Source organism: Salmo salar, chromosome 04, assembly GCF_965601325.2.
Source record: "Salmo salar chromosome 04, fSalSal1, whole genome shotgun sequence".
NCBI classification, from domain to species: domain Eukaryota; kingdom Metazoa; phylum Chordata; class Actinopteri; order Salmoniformes; family Salmonidae; genus Salmo; species Salmo salar.
Window position 1 is genome coordinate 80,150,521 of NC_138294.1, and position 18,263 is coordinate 80,168,783.

Sequence of the window (18,263 nt, forward strand, 5' to 3'; positions counted from 1 at the left end):
GACGATCGAAATTGGGGAGAGAAAAAAAAACGTCTTCCTACTCAAAAGCAGGAACTATATACTAGTGATGCACCGATATGACATTTTTGGCCGATACGAGATATTTTCCTTAACAAAAAAAACTATACCGATAACCGATATTTAACATTTTTGCGCCCGTTCTAGTACAGTTAACACACACACACAGACGCAGCGGTCTAAGGCACTACATCTCAGTGCAAGAGGACGTCACTACAGTCCCTGGTTCGAATCCAGGCTGTATCACATCCGGCCTTGATTGGGAGTCCCATAGGGCAGCACACAACTGGCCCAGCGTGGTCCGGGCCTTCATTGTCAGTAAGAATTTGTTCTTAACCGACTTGGCTAGTTAAATAGAGGTCTCACACACACACCCAAAAGTTATTTTGTTGGCATTTACGTATGTCCCAATTACCAGTAAAACAACCAAACCCGATTTATTTCTCTTACTTGCTGTGCTGTTCGTTTATTCAGTCGTTTCATTCTCAACCAGGATTTCTACGGAATGCTGTTTGGGTCTTTGCGTGTCAAAAAAAGATACACATCAAATAACATAGCTAGCTAACTATATAGCCAGGTGTCATCTAAAATAACCCTAATTTATAAGACAGTTCTTATTTGATTAATGGCGGTCGGACGATCTATGTGAAGCTAGCCACAATAAGGATTAGCCACAATAGTGGACTATGCGGTTAGCCTTCAAAATAAAAGTATGGCATATTTCTACTATTTGTATTCATTCGCATCACTGTCAATGACATACTTTTATTTTGAAGGCAAACCGCAAATTCCACTATTGTGCCGCATCCTTATTGTGGCTAGCTTCACAACACATACCGTGGTCTGGTCGAGCGTAACAAGCCAGATCAAGCTAGCTGGCTGCTTATAACGTTAGCGTCAGGCAACAGGGTTAAGTAACTGGCTAGCTATTTATTTTCATGAACTGAAGTTCAATTTCAATAGGCGTACAATAAGTGGCAACCTAGCTAATAGCCAGAATTTGGGCCGCAGGTGGTTTTATTTGCCCCCCAACCAAGTTTTCTGAGCAAAAACAATTAAAAAAAACATTTTTTTTAATATTGTTGGACTGTAAAAACACCAGGAAATCAGCTCCAAGTAATTGTAATTCAAGAAATCTGTTCAAGTTTTCCCATGCATAATAGAGATTGTGATCGTATACAAATGTAAACAAGGTTTGAAATGATTATGTTTTAGCAAACATATCTGTTTGGGCTTCTTGCAGTCAATTAACAGTCTACAAATTATTAGTCATTATGTTCCAGCCCTCCGACCATCCGCGCAAGAAAAAATAAAATAAAAAAAAATAGGACCGCGGCTGAATCTAGCTGATGATCCCTGCTATAGACCTAATACTCCCAGATATGTATTGAAAGACTGTGCAAATGTTTGGGCACACAGGCCCTCAGTCAGGGTTGACCAAAGGTCTGAATCAAACAAACACTGGAGGATTTGTATGAATTAACAGATCATGGTCAAACAACCCTTTTCCACAATACAACACGAGGCAAAAACAAACAAGGCGACACACACAGCCATGTTATATCAGAGGAGCACAACACTCTTTCAATACAAGCCTGGCTGGTCATCTACAGAATAAAGGAACCTTTCTACATTTGATTGTATCAACTCAGCTCTAAGCGAACCAGACCAAGGTCACGTACAAACATCTATTTTCATGAGGAGTTTACTGTAGTCTCGTGCAAAAAAACACTTCCTATCAAATTTACACTGTTAATCCAGACCAACACAAACACACAATGTCCTTAAAATGGTCATATCAAACACAGCTGTTCAAACATTAAGAGCAGATAGCCTGAAGAATGCATGTGAAAACCTCCATGTAGACATATGGTATGGCAAGACAGAGGAGCTATTGAGCCCATGGGCAACTAGCATTAACAGGTGGAGCACATGCCTCAGTGGCTTCAGGCAAGCGGAAGTGCCCACGCACGTGTACACACACGCTGATGTGCGTGGCAGCAAAACAGCAAGTGTTAGTTAGCTGAGACTGCTGAGGGACCAATTTAATAGAACATTGAACCTCTGCGGTTTGTCTCTGTGGAAATCAGAGGGTATTTGCTAAACCAGTCAAAGAATGTGGGAGTGAGTCATGGTGTACTGTATTCAGATCTTGTGTGTGGTGTACACAAAAATCATGTCTCAATCAGTAAATGGAGAGATCATGCAGAAAACCTGCTACAAGAGGAAAACCAGGCAGCGCTGGAATGGGGAGAAACAAAGGGGGTGTGTGTGTGTGTGTGTGTGTGTGTGTGTGTAGGCCTCCTGGATGTGTGCAGAAGGGTTTAACCATAAGGAACAACACATTAGAGCCGTGCCAGTCTGGGCTCCTCCTCCTGCTAACACTTCCTCTGAAAGTTCATCTGAAAACCAGAACCGTCCGTCCGTCTGTCTGTCAGTCACTCTATACTCCTACTTCAAACAAAGGGAAATCACTAAGAACATGTGGAGGGAGTCAACCAGAATTTTTGTTAGGAAAATGTAGCTCCGGACATTTGAGAAATGTACCAAACCCATATGCATTGGGTGCATAAACCTGATTAGGGCGTCCACCCACGGTGTTCATACTGTCAGAAATCACATTTAGATGATGGTAATTCACCTTAACAGAACAGGCAACGGTGTGTGTGGTTCTCCCCGAATTCCAACACGCACTTTGAAGATGTTAGAATAACTGTCCCCATTTACTTTTCCTCAGCCAACAAGATGATTAACAGCCAACATCATTAGCCTGTCAATCTGCTATCCCCATAGTAAAGTGTATCTATTCTATTGGTCAGCTTGTCATTCTGTTAGAGAAACAGATTTTGGCTCTGCTACTCTGAAGCAAGATAAGACATGCCTCATAATATGAAGTAAAACGTCACATTTCACCAGGGGTGAAAGTAGATTTCATTTCTTACCGGTACGGGACAACCAAGCGCACTCACGCATAATTTTTTTTATTTTTATAAATAAGCCTACTACAAAAATTACAGGCTAGCCTACTCTGCTGACTCTGACAAACAGACCAATAAAAACTATGTAGTCGGATCCGTATAATCGCCGTATGAAAAGGTGGGACACAAATACAATATGACGTCCATCTAACCGGAGGAGGAAATTAGTGTTCAAAAACCAACAAAAGTGTCACTGAACCAATGATGACCACAGTGAATATGCACTCACTGAGGATATGGCCGATGTCCTACGCTGGTGCTTAATTACTGTTTGCTTAATTAAGTTAAGCATTTTGATAACCAAAAGACATGCGGTAATGTTTAATAATGGTGTAATAACCTATCACTTTTTGGGCAGTACGGCGTACACCCACTTTTTTATTTTCCCAGGACGCCGTACTGGATCGTACCTTACTTTCAACCCTGGGTTTCACACCTTAACCACCTGAATGGCAGACGGGTATTGCGTTTTAATTACCTGAAGAGAAAAAAGTAGCTATTTATCGTGGCCATCAAAATTGTTTTTAACAAATTATTGCATTATGATTGGGATTATAGAAGCAAGTTTCACTCCAGCAGCAACTCTCACACTGTCTGACATTTCTCACTCAAACTAGGCTCCGTATCTGTTCGCTGTGTGCGTGTGATAAGAATAATATAATAATAAAAATAAAAACACACGCTATATTTTTTCTTCTCCCGAACAATTGCAGGTGCCAATTTGATTTACAATAGGGGTACAACTCAATATAATGAAGGTGTTCCTAATGCTCGGTATACTCAGTGTATATACTGTATTCCAGTCATTGAACACTGGTCACTTTAATAAAGTTTACATTCCGTTTTACCCACTTTACATGTACACAAAAATAAACAACGTGTTGGTCCCATGTTTCATGAACTGAAATAAAATATCCCAGAAATGTTCCATATGCACAAAAAGCTTACTCTCTCAAATGTTGTGGACAAATGTGTTTAAATCCTTGTTAGTGAGCAGAATAATCATTACACAGGAGTACCTTGTGCTGGGGACAATAAAAGGCCACGAAAATGTGCACTTTGTCACAACACAATGCCAAAAATGTCTCAAGTTGAGGGAGCGTGCAATTGGCATACTGACTGCAGGAATGTCCACCAGAGCTGTTGCCAGATCATTGAATGTTCATTTCTCTACCATAAGCCACCTCCAACATCAGTTTAGAGAATCTGGCAGTATGTCCAACCGCCCTCAAAACCGCAGACCACGTATAACCATGCCAGCCCAGGACCTCCACATCCGGCTTCCTCACATGCGGGATCGTCTGAGACCTGCCACCCGGACAGCTGATGAAACTGTGGGTTTCCACAATGAAACATTTCCTGTTGAAACTGTCAGAAACCGACTCAGGGAAGCTCATCTGCGTGCTTGTCGTCGTCACCTGAGTTTTGGTGCGTAACCGACTTCAGCGGGAAACTGCTCACCTGGCCTCTGGCACGCTGGAGAAATGTGCTCTTCACGGATGAATCCCGGTTTCAACTGTACCGGTCAGATGGCAGACGGTTTGCTGATGTCAATGTTGCTCCATGGTGGCAGTTGGGTTATGGTATGGGCCAGCATAAGCTACGGACAACGAACACAATTGGCAACGTGAATGTAGAGATACCATGATGAGATCCTGAGGCCCATTATCGTAAAATTTATCCGCCGCCATTACCTTACGATAACACAAGCCCCATGTCGCAAGGATCTGTACACAATTCCTGGAAGCTGTAAATGTCCCAGTTCTTCCATGACTTGCATTCTCACCAGACATGTCACCCATGTTTGGGATGCTCTGGATTGTCGTGCATGTTCCAGTTCCTGCCAATATCCAGGAAATTCGCACAGCCATTGAAGGTGGACAACATTCCACAATCAACAGCCTGATCAACTCTACGCGAAAGAGATGTGTCACGCTGCACGAGGCAAATGGTGGTCACACCATACCGACTGGCTTTGTGATTCACACCTACCTTTTTTGTTTTTAAAAATGTATTTATTTTACCTTTATTTAAGTAGGTAAGTCAGTTAAGAACAAATTCTTATTTTCAATGACGGCCTAGGAACAGTGGGTTAACTGCCTTGTTCAGGGGCAGAATGACAGGTTTTTACCTTGTCAGCTTGGGGATTCGATCTTGCAACCTTTCGGTTACTAGTCCAACACTCTAACCACTAGGCTACTCTGCCGTATCTGTGACCAACAAATGCATATCTGTATTCCCAGCCGTGAAATGCATATATTAAGGGCTAATTTATTTAAATTGACCGATTTAATTTCCTTATATGAACTGTAACTCAGTTACATATTTTAAATTGTTGCATGTTTCATTTATTTTTGTTCAATGTATAGATACTGTATTCTAGTCATGGCTCATCCTATACAACTACTGCTGTACACACCTTTTCTATTCACATACTGTTCATACAGTTGTCATTTAGCAAGCATTTCGCTGCACCTGCGATAACATCTGTGTACGCGGCCAATACATTTTGATTTGGATAGAAAAATACTGATCCCAGACAGGGCTGAACTGAGGCTTGCTATTATTTACGTGTTGGGCTAGGCCCATGACCTGACCATGTGGTATCTACGAAAATGAGCCATCTATCTGTGTTCCTTAAGAGTGTCTGGAGGAGGGCGGGGGGGGGGGGGACCCAGCCAGTCTTCTTCCTATAACCCATATGATAACAGATTTACAGGCCAGCCTCAACTACTTTCACAGACTACATTACCTCATTTTGAAAAGTAGACCTCTTCATCCACCTGGCTTTAAAACACAAGCCCCAATGAATTGGATATGAAGATGCCAATGGCCTGAAAACACACACTACAGTACAATTCATTTGCAGCACTGTCTGTAGGAAATAGTTCTAGGCCTGCCCCACTTTCAACTCGGAGGAATAAGACAACTCATGAAAACACTGGCAGCAGCAGCATACTGTAGTATACTGATGGCTCTCAAGCTACTAAAACTGTATTGACTTTACCTCAAAGCTAACTGGGTTAGTGAGAGCAGCTTCTGTGCTGTGGCAAGCACTATTCTTCCTGAGGCCAGGTGAGTCGGCTCGGGGGAGCGCAGGGGTTGCATTCCAAAATAGCACCCTCGCTCATATGTGGTGCACTGCTTTTGATCAGCGCACATAGAGCACTGTAGTGCACTATATAGGGAATGCTATGCCCTTTGGGACAGACAGTGAGTGCAGTGTGGGGCCAGCCGGGGCAGGATGTGATGGAGGCCAGTAGTGTGTTCAATTCAGACCAGACAGTCACTTACAGTCAATGTAGCTGACAGGGGCATCCACTCAATATGTAGGCACCGCTAGGAGCATCCTCTCACTGGGGGGGGGCAAGGTCAAGCCAATGGTCGCCTAGATTTAAAAACACTGAAGGTCTATAGGCTAAGGTCTACAACTGGCCTCCGTTCCGGGGAGCCCACCCTACCCAATAATAATAATAATAATAATAATAATATTTTTTATTTAACTAGGCAAGTCAGTTAAGAACAAATTCTTATTTACAATGACGGCCTACCCCGGCCAAACCCTCCCCTAACCCGGACGATGCTGCGCCGCTTACAGGATTCCCAATCACGGCTGGTTGTGATACAGCCCAGAATCAAACCCGGGTCTGTAGTGACACCTCTAGCACTGCAATACAGTACCTTAGACCGCTGCACCACTTGGTCCAAAAATTTTGCAGACACTTTCATCCAAAGCGACTTATTCATGCATGCATTCATTTTACGTACAGGCTAACAATCCCAACACCAAAAACAAGTATGCTCCCTTTCAGTCATCGATCAGACTAAAGCAGATCATCAATATCCCCAGACAGGATGTAGGAATCACCAGCGTAAACAATTCAAATAAATAGTCTCCCCTGTGGAGTGCTGTAACTGAATCACACCACGACTACAGCTCTCCTGTACTGACAAGGCTGCTTTGCAAGGTAGGGGTCACTTCCATTTCAATGAGCCAAAATAAGTTCATGCGATCTTGCTTGTTAAATGAAATACACTTAGTCTCGTGTGAACGGTTGCCTCTGGTACAGTAGTCGTTTATTCTTACCCCGTCAGGTACGGCATCTCGCCGGTACGTGTGCCCACCACGCTTCTGTCGGCCCAGTCTCTCGTTGGGTAGTGCGCAACTCACCAGACGGCTTGCTTGTTTGATTCGTTTTTGGATTTATCGACCGACGGCCTGTCAGGTCCGGAATGATATGTCCATATTTTGTTTTGACGTCTCCTTTTGTTTGGGTATTCGGCCCAGCTGGGAAGCTTCAATTGCTGGAGAACACTGAATCCAGCAAATATCTATTTGAGGATCAACCATCCATCAATTCTTAAGTAAGAAGTATCCTCACTGTATACTGCTGAATAGTTTTGTTGATATATTTCAATGTTAAACAAATTACTTTAATCATTAACACTACAATTAAAATGGCTGCAGTAGTTGTGGCTATTTCCAGCGAAGCAAAAACTGATGTCAAGGAAAATGAGACCTGGAGCAAGGTTGTGGGTGGAAATGCCCCAAAGGAGACTGTTTTACCTATTTTTATCATGGAGAGAGAAATCCTGACAAAGGAGGAGGCCATAGCCAACCCCATTAAGGAGGAGCTCTACCACAGTCTCTCATACAGGAAATTCATCCAAACCATTTGAGGTCAGCACAGAGAGTATGTGCACTCTGGGGCATATATATTCTCAGTAAGGAAGAAAGGGCAAAGCTTCTGATCAGAGGAAAACATGTTGTGTTCAAAGAGAATAATCTGTTCAGTTTGAAGTCGCGCATGGCTGACCAGAACTCCAAGTTACAAATAAAGAACTACCCGAATCAGCAGATGATAGTGTTGTGACTGAGTTTCTGGCTAAAGCTAGATGTAAGGAGTGGGGAGAGTGACGAGGCACATGATAAGATACAAGGGTCAACTTACAAACTGCTCCAATGGAGATCGCTTTGTGTATGTTGAAGCAGCACCCATCATTCCTATAACACGCTCTGTAAAGATGGGCCCTCACTTGATCAAAGTATTTTATGATGGACAAGCTCCTGCGTGTAAACTGGACTGGCTGACACAATCCCACGCTACAGGGGGTCAGGAGATGGTAGAGTAGTCCTACTACACTGGACAACATAAAGTACAAAGAGGAACCTTTTTCACACTATGTGCAGGACAACAATCCTGGCCCCATGAGTAGGGCAGACGTATCACATATCTCAGCTGAAATGGCTGAACGTGAGACTGAGGTTGAAGAAGATAATTCCTCGGCTCCCAAGAACAAAGACGGAGTGAATGAAACATTGGACTTGGTACCTGGTGAGCCAGAGTCTACAACAGTGACCTCTCATTCCAAGAAAAGAAGAATAAGAGGAAAAATGCTAAGAATGGAGCTGGGAAAGTAGTTACTGAGATCAGTGACAATCATAACCCAATAGAAAACCTGGAGGTTAATAAGGGACCCCGAAGGCGGTGCAACTCTCTGGGGAATACAAAAGGCAGCCAAACATCAACGCTGGCCTTCATTCAAACAGTCCGGAATCAACATGCACCCAAACGGCCCAGGGTACCAAGCTCCCCATCAGAGTCTGGAGTTGGGTCACCAGCAGAAAAAAGGCTGATATGGCGGATGTAATTCTTGGAGAAGTGGAGAAAAGTCCCCCAAATTAGCCATCCAGACCAAAATCATTGATGTAGGATTGAAATCATCTATATTATCTGGTTCGGAGAAGGTCATTCTGTGTATGTGAGCATAACTACTGTCACTAACATGGCTTTTCAAGAGAATGAGCAATCTGCTGATCATTCCATTTTAATGCCAACTCATGATACATGTCCCAAACAAAACCCGCCTTCGAGTCAGAAACCCAGTTCCTTTAACCCAGGTATTAGAAAACATTGTACCATGAAACTTTTTCAAACCGTTAAAGCCTAGAGGAATATTGGGAGGTCATCTGAATATGCGTAGCATTATTTCTAAAAGTGAACAGGTAGAACATTTATTGAACGACTAATCTAGATTATTTCTGTTTCTCTGCGACACGGCTGAATTTTTTATTTATTTCTGCCTTTAATGTCCCTGGATACTCCATATTCAGGAATGGGAGAGGGGGTGGATTGCTTAGTACATGAAAGATAACTTTAAATGTAATCGTATCATATGGAAACATGCCAATGACTGTATGGGGCTGAATGTCTTCCTCTCCCCTCATATGTTGGATTATACCGACCACCATCATCTGTTCTCGTTTTACGACCATCTAAATGCCATGCTTAAAGAATGTGATCATAAGGAGATTATCTTCATGGAGGATTTCAATATAAAACTGGGGAAACAAAAAAACTTGCAGGAAAAGAAAACTCAAGAGATCACAGATTATGTTAACCTGACTGAAATAATACAAGGTCCAACCAGAGGAACACAGTCATCCCAGACTCAAATTCATCTGGTGTTTACTAACAGACCTGATCGAATAACTAAGTCCACTAACTTGCTAACTGGCATATCTGACCACAACGTTACATTGGTGGTTAGAAAATAGATTTAAGAACCATATTAAATGTGCAACAGTACGATAAACAAATCCAGAAAAGTGAGCAGAGTAACTACGATGCAGCTATAAGTCAAAGTGACTGGTCTGATCTGTTAAGCAATAAAGACCCAGAGTCTGGATACAGAACATTTGTCAGCTACTGACAAGGTGGATACCCCTTTCACTAGGAAATTTCAACGTAAGCCAAGACTGAAAACCTCCCTACCATGGCTCAACGAGGACCTCCTGAGGCAGATGAGAGAACGGGACTTCCCTTGAAAAAAAGCACTGAAATCTGGTAAGAATGATGACAGTTATATTTGCGTCAGAGAAATATGTTGGTTAGGAATATAAAAAAAGCAAAAGCAGAGTTCTTTCTTAGAGTGATCAGTGAAGCAAAAGGAAATGGAAGTGATTTGGGAAAATCTCAACAAACAGGGAGACGAGCTGAAAAGGCCAAAAAAATCCTGAAATAAAAGGTTAATGGGATTCTAATTCAAGAGTCCAATTTCATATCCACCACCTTTAACAATGTTTTTGTTGACTCTGTCAGGGAAGTGGCTCAGAGATTTTCAACCGAGACCACAGTTCTCACTCCCATAGACAATATTAAACTAATATTCAGAATTCCTGAAATCTCATCAGCAGTGGACAGTATTATTAGCTCCTTCAGGAGCTCTAGAACAAAATATGTATATTTGGTCTAGACACTGTATTCCTGAAGAGACAAATATCCTCCGATTTCCCATCTAGTTAATCTGTCAATCAAATATGGGTTCTTCCCCAATGCTTGGAAGTCTGCTGCAGTGATACCTGTTTTAAAATCTGGTGCTATCAAAAAGTAGCTGAAAGATGGGTGGCTGATCATCTGACGGATCACCTCATTCAGGGCAACTCCATACATCAAATGCTATTTGGATTCACAACTAACCATTCTACCGAAACAGACAATTGCAATTTTCAGGTGTGCATTAAATCTAAACTAGACATAGGTGGTGTAGTCGGTGCAGTCTTTTTGGATCTTAAAAATACCTTTGATACTGTGAATCATGAGGTCCTCCTATCCAAACTATCCTCCCTTAATGTGTCCACTGAAGTCATTAGTTGGATGTATTCCTAACTGACAAACAGAAGTCAAAGGGTTTGTTGAGGGACACTCAGTAGGACTCTCTTTACTATAGCATTGGGGTCCCACAGGGGTCAATATTAGGCCCCCTTCTGTTTACCATCTATATAAATGATCTCCCAATTGCTTGCCGACAAATTAACATGCAGATGATACAGAACTGTATGTACACTCATAAAATAGACAATTGGTTGTTGACAAGTTAACTGAAGCTATGGTACATGTTTCGAAATGTATGACTAATTCTTGCCTGCATTTAAATATCGACAAGACTATGTACTTCTCTAAGAAATCCTTTGATTCTTCCCAATGTGCTGTTCTTGTTAATGGGGAGAATCTGAAAGTTGTGTCTAACTTCAGGTATCTTGGTGTCATTTTGTACTCCAACTTGACATTTAAGAAACATGTGAAGGTGGTGTTTAACACGGTTAAGTTAGATTATCCAACATTAGGTTGATAAGGCCTTTCCTTCCTCTGAAGGCCACCAAACTATATACGCTATGATCTCACATTTGAGAACTTGCCTCACATGCAGGAGTTACTATTCTGAAACCAATTGAGTCACTCTACAAACAAACACTTAAGATGTTTGATAATAAACCTAACAGTTACCACCATTGTCATATAATTTACAAACATACTTGATTTAGTCTGAATAGCTTTAAGCAGTATGTAGATGCAGGCCTTGTCTTTAAGATCCTGCATGGTCTTGCCCCTCCACCCTTATGCCGGCATATCATGCTCAAGGAAAGCACCTTCAGGATAACAAGGGCAGTAACTAGAGGGGATTGCATTGGCCAATTTTACTGTGTCGATAAGGGACAATCGGCCTTCTCTGTTAGAGCTACAATATGCTGGAAGGCAATGCCCATGGACTTGAGCTGCACGGATTATTGTACTTTTAAATTTGAATTGAAAACATGGCTAAAATCTCTCCAAACCTGTACATGAGTTATGTGGTTCCTCATACGTAAGACGACAGTTGATGAGTGTTGTGGTCGTTAGAATGATATATTATTGGATGTAATGTATTGGTATTGTTTTAGTGAGTATGTGTGTTGTGGCTGTGTAATTGTCCTTAGCTGCCCTGGGACTACAGGTGCAAATTAGCTTTTGGCTAACCCCGGCACATTTACATGGATGTTGCATTATTGTAATATTTATGTTGATTAATGTGCATTGTTCAATATAAATACATTTTTAAATCCTCATTTTTATTTTCGTGTAGACTATTTAAAATCGTGTAGACTATTTAAATCGTGTAGACCATTTACATTCGGCTCCAAAATTACTGGCACCCCTGACTGGCAATGCACAAACAAACAATATAATTAGAGAGAAACTCAAAATATCAACACGTGAGAAATACTGTACTTTAATGTTTCAATGGAACCCACCAAAATAGATTTTTTTAATTAAATCAATAAATTATGTCCTCCAAATCAAGGTTTAACAATGAATGGCACTCTAAAAGATGATTGTAAATTACATCTACCAAAATTAAACCAGGAATTAAATTCCACTTACTTAAATGTATCTAAGTCTTAAGGAACTACATAGAGCCATTACATCACTTCCGGTTTCACTAGGGTATAAAAATGAGGTAAAACGCATGCAATATCCCTTTGTCATCCAACACCATTAAATTTTTTTCAAGAACTGACAGTTCAAAAGAGACAGATGGTCGTAGACCTTCATAAATCTGGTAATGGCTACAAGATCCACAAACGATTGAATATACCACTGAGCACTGTCAGGGCAATTATTAAAAAATGCAAAAGATATGGAACAGTTGAACACCTCACAGGTAGAGGACGCAAATGCATTTTTCCCCCCAGGATAGGTCGGAGGATGGTGAGAGAAGCAACAAAATCCCCAATAATCACTGTGAAAGAATTGCAGGCCTTGGTGGCGTCTTGGGGTCACCAGGTTTCAAAAGGCACCATCAGATGCCACCTCCACAACCACAGGCTCTTTGGAAGGGTTGCCAGAAGAAAGCCCTTTCTGACCACAAGACACACACGCAAGCGCTTGGAGTTTTCCAAACGTCATTTAAATTATGACTGGAAGGTGCTCTGGTCAGATGAGACCAAAATTGAACGTTCTGTTCAGATACAGCGTCGGCATGTTTGGCGTCAAAACAGAGATGGATACAAGGAGAGGCACCTCATACCCACGGTGAAATATGGGTGTGGGTCAGTGATGTTTTGGGGCTGTTTTAATTCCAGAGGTCCAGGAGCACTGGTTAAGATTGATGGCATAATGAATTCCACCAAGTATCAGGAAATTTTGGCTGATAATCTGGCTGCCTCTGCCAGAAGGCTGGGACTTGGCCGTAGGTAGACTTTCCAACAATGATCAAGGTCCACACATGAAATTATTCTGTGACAACAAAATCAATGTTTTGCCATGGCCATCTCAGTCACCGGACCTCAATCCAATCGAAAACCTGTGGTCTGAGTTGAAGCGGGCAGTTGAAAAGCACAAACCCAAGAATGTGAAGGATCTTGAAAGGATCTGCATAGAGGAATGGTCCAAAATCCCTTCAAATGTGTTCCTTAACCTTGTCAAACAGAGGAAAAGACTCCATGCTGTCATCCTTGCCAGAGGTGGTTGCACTAAGTACTAAATGAAGAGTGCCAATAATTATGAAACCTTGATTTTGGTGTAATGTATTTTGAATAAAATAATTGTATGATTTTGGTGGGTTCTATTGAAGCATTAATAAAGTTAAGTATTTTGAGTTTCTCTCTGTAATTATATTGTTTATATTTTTGTAAGTATTGTTTGTGCATTGCCAGTCAGGGGTGCCAGTAATTTTGGAGCCCACTAAATGCAACTTACCCAAACCCTGTTCCTTCGACTTTAACTGTGTTGGTAGGCTACACTTCGCCGAGACGCTGGAGCTCAAGTATACACCTCCAACCATATAGCTCGTCTCAGGTCGACTGTGACCTTGTGTTCAAGCTCACGCACGTGGGATATGTCTCCCTGTCCTTTTGCCCTGAGAAGTTGGCTGGGGGGTAAGAACCACTCCACGGTGACCTTTGACCCATTGTCTCCCCTGAGGGTCAAAGTGGCCCGACCCCATCTGTGATATCATCACAGTGCAGAAGAATCCATTATAGGGCTGATCACATTTAGGTGACTGGTCGATAGGCTGTTGGTGGACCATTTTTTTTTTTTAATCGAGCAGTGGCAAATATACAATAACAAATTATGGCACAGTAGACACCAGTCTGATACACGCCTGTCCGAGTGGACTAATCCATTGAGGAGGCCTGTCCGAGTGGACTAATCCATTGAGGAGGCCTGTCCGAGTGGACTAATCCATTGAGGAGGCCTGTCCGAGTGGACTAATCCATTGAGGAGGCCTGTCCGAGTGGACTAATCCATTGAGGAGGCCTGTCCGAGTGGACTAATCCATTGTGGAGGCCGCGGGGATGGCACACCAGTATCACCAGGAGTACATTTACTGTTAATTCCCATAATTTCTAATCTACAATGTTTGTTTGTGGTAATTTCTGCATTCAATATATTATTATTAGTCTTTCTGCATCATTGTAGGAGTGGACACGCTGTTTGCAGAGCGCACAAACTAGGCTACACTTGTGAGAAAGCACTTTTGGTTTATTTCATTCCATTTACGAGTTGTCAATTTATTCATTGTCTTTTGTTTGGAGTGCTCCTTTCAATCTTGGGTAAGTACACGGACCTGATTGCGCCTATAGAAGTAGGACTAGCCTACCTGGACTGAGCGCAAATGTAGTGCCCATTTGGGGATCTGATAGTCTTAACTCACCATCAATGTGGAACTTCTCAAAGTAGTTTTTTCTTTGCCACAAAACAGCAAGTACAGGAAAGATGTTTTTACATCCATTGAGAATGACAATAGTTTCTCAACGTAGCCTCTTGGAAAACTCTCTAGCGCTCTCCCTTCGATTAGTCGACTCAGCATGACAGAGAGAAATAAAAAATAAAAATCATGCTCTGAACCAGTGGAAACATAAACTAGGTCTACCTGAATACTTCTTATCCCTCCTGCAAATAGCCTATAGCAGTGTCTGTCTGTCCTGAACTCACTGGCCTAGGAAACTAAGGGGCCAAGAATATTTTATACAGTGTTGCTAATTAATACAATGTTTCAAGTTCCTTACAAACAGGCCATGCGTAGCCAATGTGATTTCTAGGATATTTATTAAAATAAAAAATATTTTAAAAAATAAAATCATTTATCTGGATATTTTCTACCTGCAGGCTGCAATGTTTTCATTTGTTGGGTTTATGTAAGCTACCTTTACATATTGGCAATAGAAGTTTTAGATGTTTATCAATTTTCATTTACAGTTGAAGTCAAAGTTTACATAGACCTCAACCAAATACATTTAAACTCAGTTTCACAATTCCTGACATTTAATCATAGTAAAAATTCCCTTTCTTAGGTCAGTTAGGATCACCACTTTATTTTAAGAATGTGAAATGTCAGAATAATAGTAGAGAGAATGATTTCAGCTTTTATTTCTTTCATCACATTCCCAGTGGGTCAGAAGTTAACATACACTCAATTAGTATGTGGTAGCATGGCCTTTAAATGTTTTAACGTGGGTCAAACATTTTGGGGAATTTGGCCCATTCCTCCTGACAGAGCTGGTGTATGCTTAACATCCTTATCATTTATCGCCCTCCAGGTTCCCTTGGAGAGTTCATCAATGAGCTTGACGCCTTGATAAGTTCCTTTCCTGAGGATGGCTCACCTCTCACAGTTCTGGGTGACTTTAACCTCCCCACGTCTACCTTCGACTCATTCCTCTCTGCCTCCTTCTTTCCACTCCTCTCCTCTTTCGACCTCACCCTCTCACCTTCCCCCCCTACTCACAAGGCAGGCAATACGCTTGACCTCATCTTTACTAGATGCTGTTCTTCCACTAATCTCATTGCAACTCCCCTCCAAGTCTCCGACCACTACCTTGTATCCTTTTCCCTCTCGCTCTCATCCAACACTTCTCACTCTGCCCCTACTCGGATGGTATTGCGCCGTCCCAACCTTCGCTCTCTCTCTCCCGCTACTCTCTCCTCTTCCATCCTATCATCTCTTCCCTCTGCTCAAACCTTCTCCAACCTATCTCCTGATTCTGCCTCCTCAACCCTCCTCTCCTCCCTCTCTGCATCCTTTGATGTCCCCTATCCTCCAGGCCGGCTCGGTCCTCCCCTCCTGCTCCGTGGCTCGACGACTCACTGCGAGCTCACAGAACAGGGCTCCGGGCAGCCGAGCGGAAATGGAGGAAAACTCGCCTCCCTGCGGACCTGGCATCCTTTCACTCCCTCCTCTCTACATTTTCCTCTTCTGTCTCTGCTGCTAAAGCCACTTTCTACCACTCTAAACTCCAAGCATCTGCCTCTAACCCTAGGAAGCTCTTCGCTACCTTCTCCTCCCTCCTGAATCCTCCTCCCCCTCCCCCCCCCCTCCTCCCTCTCTGCGGATGACTTCGTCAACCATTTTGAAAAGAAGGTTGACGACATCCGATCCTCGTTTGCTAAGTCAAACGACACCGCTGGTCCTGCTCACACTGCCCTACCCTGTGCTTTGACCTCTTTCTCCCCTCTCTCTCCAGATGAAATCTCGCGTCTTGTGACGGCCGGCCGCCCAACAACCTGCCCACTTGACCCTATCCCCTCCTCTCTTCTCCAGACCATTTCCCGGAGACCTTCTCCCCTACCTCATCTCGCTCATCAACTCATCCTTGACCGCTGGCTACGTCCCTTCCGTCTTCAAGAGAGCGAGAGTTGCACCCCTTCTGAAAAAACCTACACTCGATCCCTCCGATGTCAACAACTACAGACCAGTATCCCTTCTTTCCTTTCTCTCCAAAACTCTTGAACGTGCCGTCCTTGGCCAGCTCTCTTGCTATCTCTCTCAGAATGACCTTCTTGATCCTAATCAGTCAGGTTTCAAGACTGGGCATTCAACTGAGACTGCTCTTCTCTGTGTCACGGAGGCTCTCCGCACTGCTAAAGCTAACTCTCTCTCCTCTGCTCTCATCCTTCTAGACCTATCTGCTGCCTTTGATACCGTGAACCATCAGATCCTGCTCTCCACCCTCTCCGAGCTGGGCATCTCCGGCGCCGCCCACGCTTGGATTGCGTCCTACCTGACAGGTCGCTCCTACCAGGTGGCGTGGCGAGAATCTGTCTCTGCACCACGTGCTCTCACCACTGGTGTCCCCCAGGGCTCTGTTCTTGGCCCACTCCTATTCTCGCTATACACCAAGTCACTTGGCTCTGTCATATCCTCACATGGTCTCTCATATCATTGCTATGCAGATGAAACACAATTAATCTTCTCCTTTCCCCCTTCTGACAACCAGGTGGCGAATCGCATCTCTGCATGTCTGGCAGACATATCAGTGTGGATGACGGATCACCACCTCAAGCTGAACCTCGGCAAGACGGAGCTGCTCTTCCTCCCGGGGAAGGACTGCCCGTTCCATGATCTCGCCATCACGGTTGACAACTCCCTTGTGTCCTCCTCCCAGAGTGCTAAGAGCCTTGGCGTGACCCTGGACAACACCCTGTCGTTCTCCACCAACATCAAGGCGGTGACCCGATCCTGTAGGTTCATGCTCTACAACATTCGCAGAGTACGACCCTGCCTCACACAGGAAGCGGCGCAGGTCCTAATCCAGGCACTTGTCATCTCCCGTCTGGATTATTGCAACTCGCTGTTGGCTGGGCTCCCTGCCTGTGCCATTAAACCCCTACAACTCATCCAGAACGCCGCAGCCCGTCTGGTGTTCAACCTTCCCAAGTTCTCTCACGTCACCCCGCTCCTCCGCTCTCTCCACTGGCTTCCAGTCGAAGCTCGCATCCGCTACAAGACCATGGTGCTTGCCTACGGAGCTGTGAGGGGAACGGCACCTCCGTACCTTCAGGCTCTGATCAGGCCCTACACCCAAACAAGGGCACTCCGTTCATCCACCTCTGGCCTGCTCGCCTCCCTACCTCTGAGGAAGCACAGTTCCCGCTCAGCCCAGTCAAAACTGTTCGCTGCTCTGGCACCCCAATGGTGGAACAAGCTCCCTCACGACGCCAGGACAGCGGAGTCAATCACCACCTTCCGGAGACACCTGAAACCCCACCTCTTCAAGGAATACCTGGGATAGGATAAAGTAATCCTCCTAACCCCCCCCCTTAAAAGATTTAGATGCACTATTGTAAAGTGGTTGTTCCACTGGATATTATAAGGTGAATGCACCAATTTGTAAGTCGCTCTGGATAAGAGCGTCTGCTAAATGACTTAAATGTAAATGTAAAAAATGTATCCGAGTCAGGTTTGTTGGCCTCCTTGCTCACACACGCTTTTTCAGTTCTGTGTATTGATTTTAAGAAAGGCATTGATGTTTATGCTTAGGTACATTTGTGCAACGATTGTGCTTTTTCGCGAAAGGGCTTTTGTTAAATCATCACCCGTTTGGCGAAGTTGAAGTAGGCTGTGATTCAATGATAAATTAACAGGCACTGCATTGATTATATGCAACGCAGGACAAGCTAGTTAACCTAGTAATATCATCAACCATATGTAAACTAGATATTA

General features: G+C 43.4%; 1 protein-coding gene across 4 annotated transcripts in view; it reads right to left on the reverse strand.

Moving 5' to 3' along the window:
• The window catches only part of rapgef6 (Rap guanine nucleotide exchange factor (GEF) 6), a 194,466-nt gene that overhangs the window by 150,102 nt on the left and 26,101 nt on the right, over window positions 1–18,263 (reverse strand). The gene's annotated exons all lie outside the window — the stretch shown is intronic.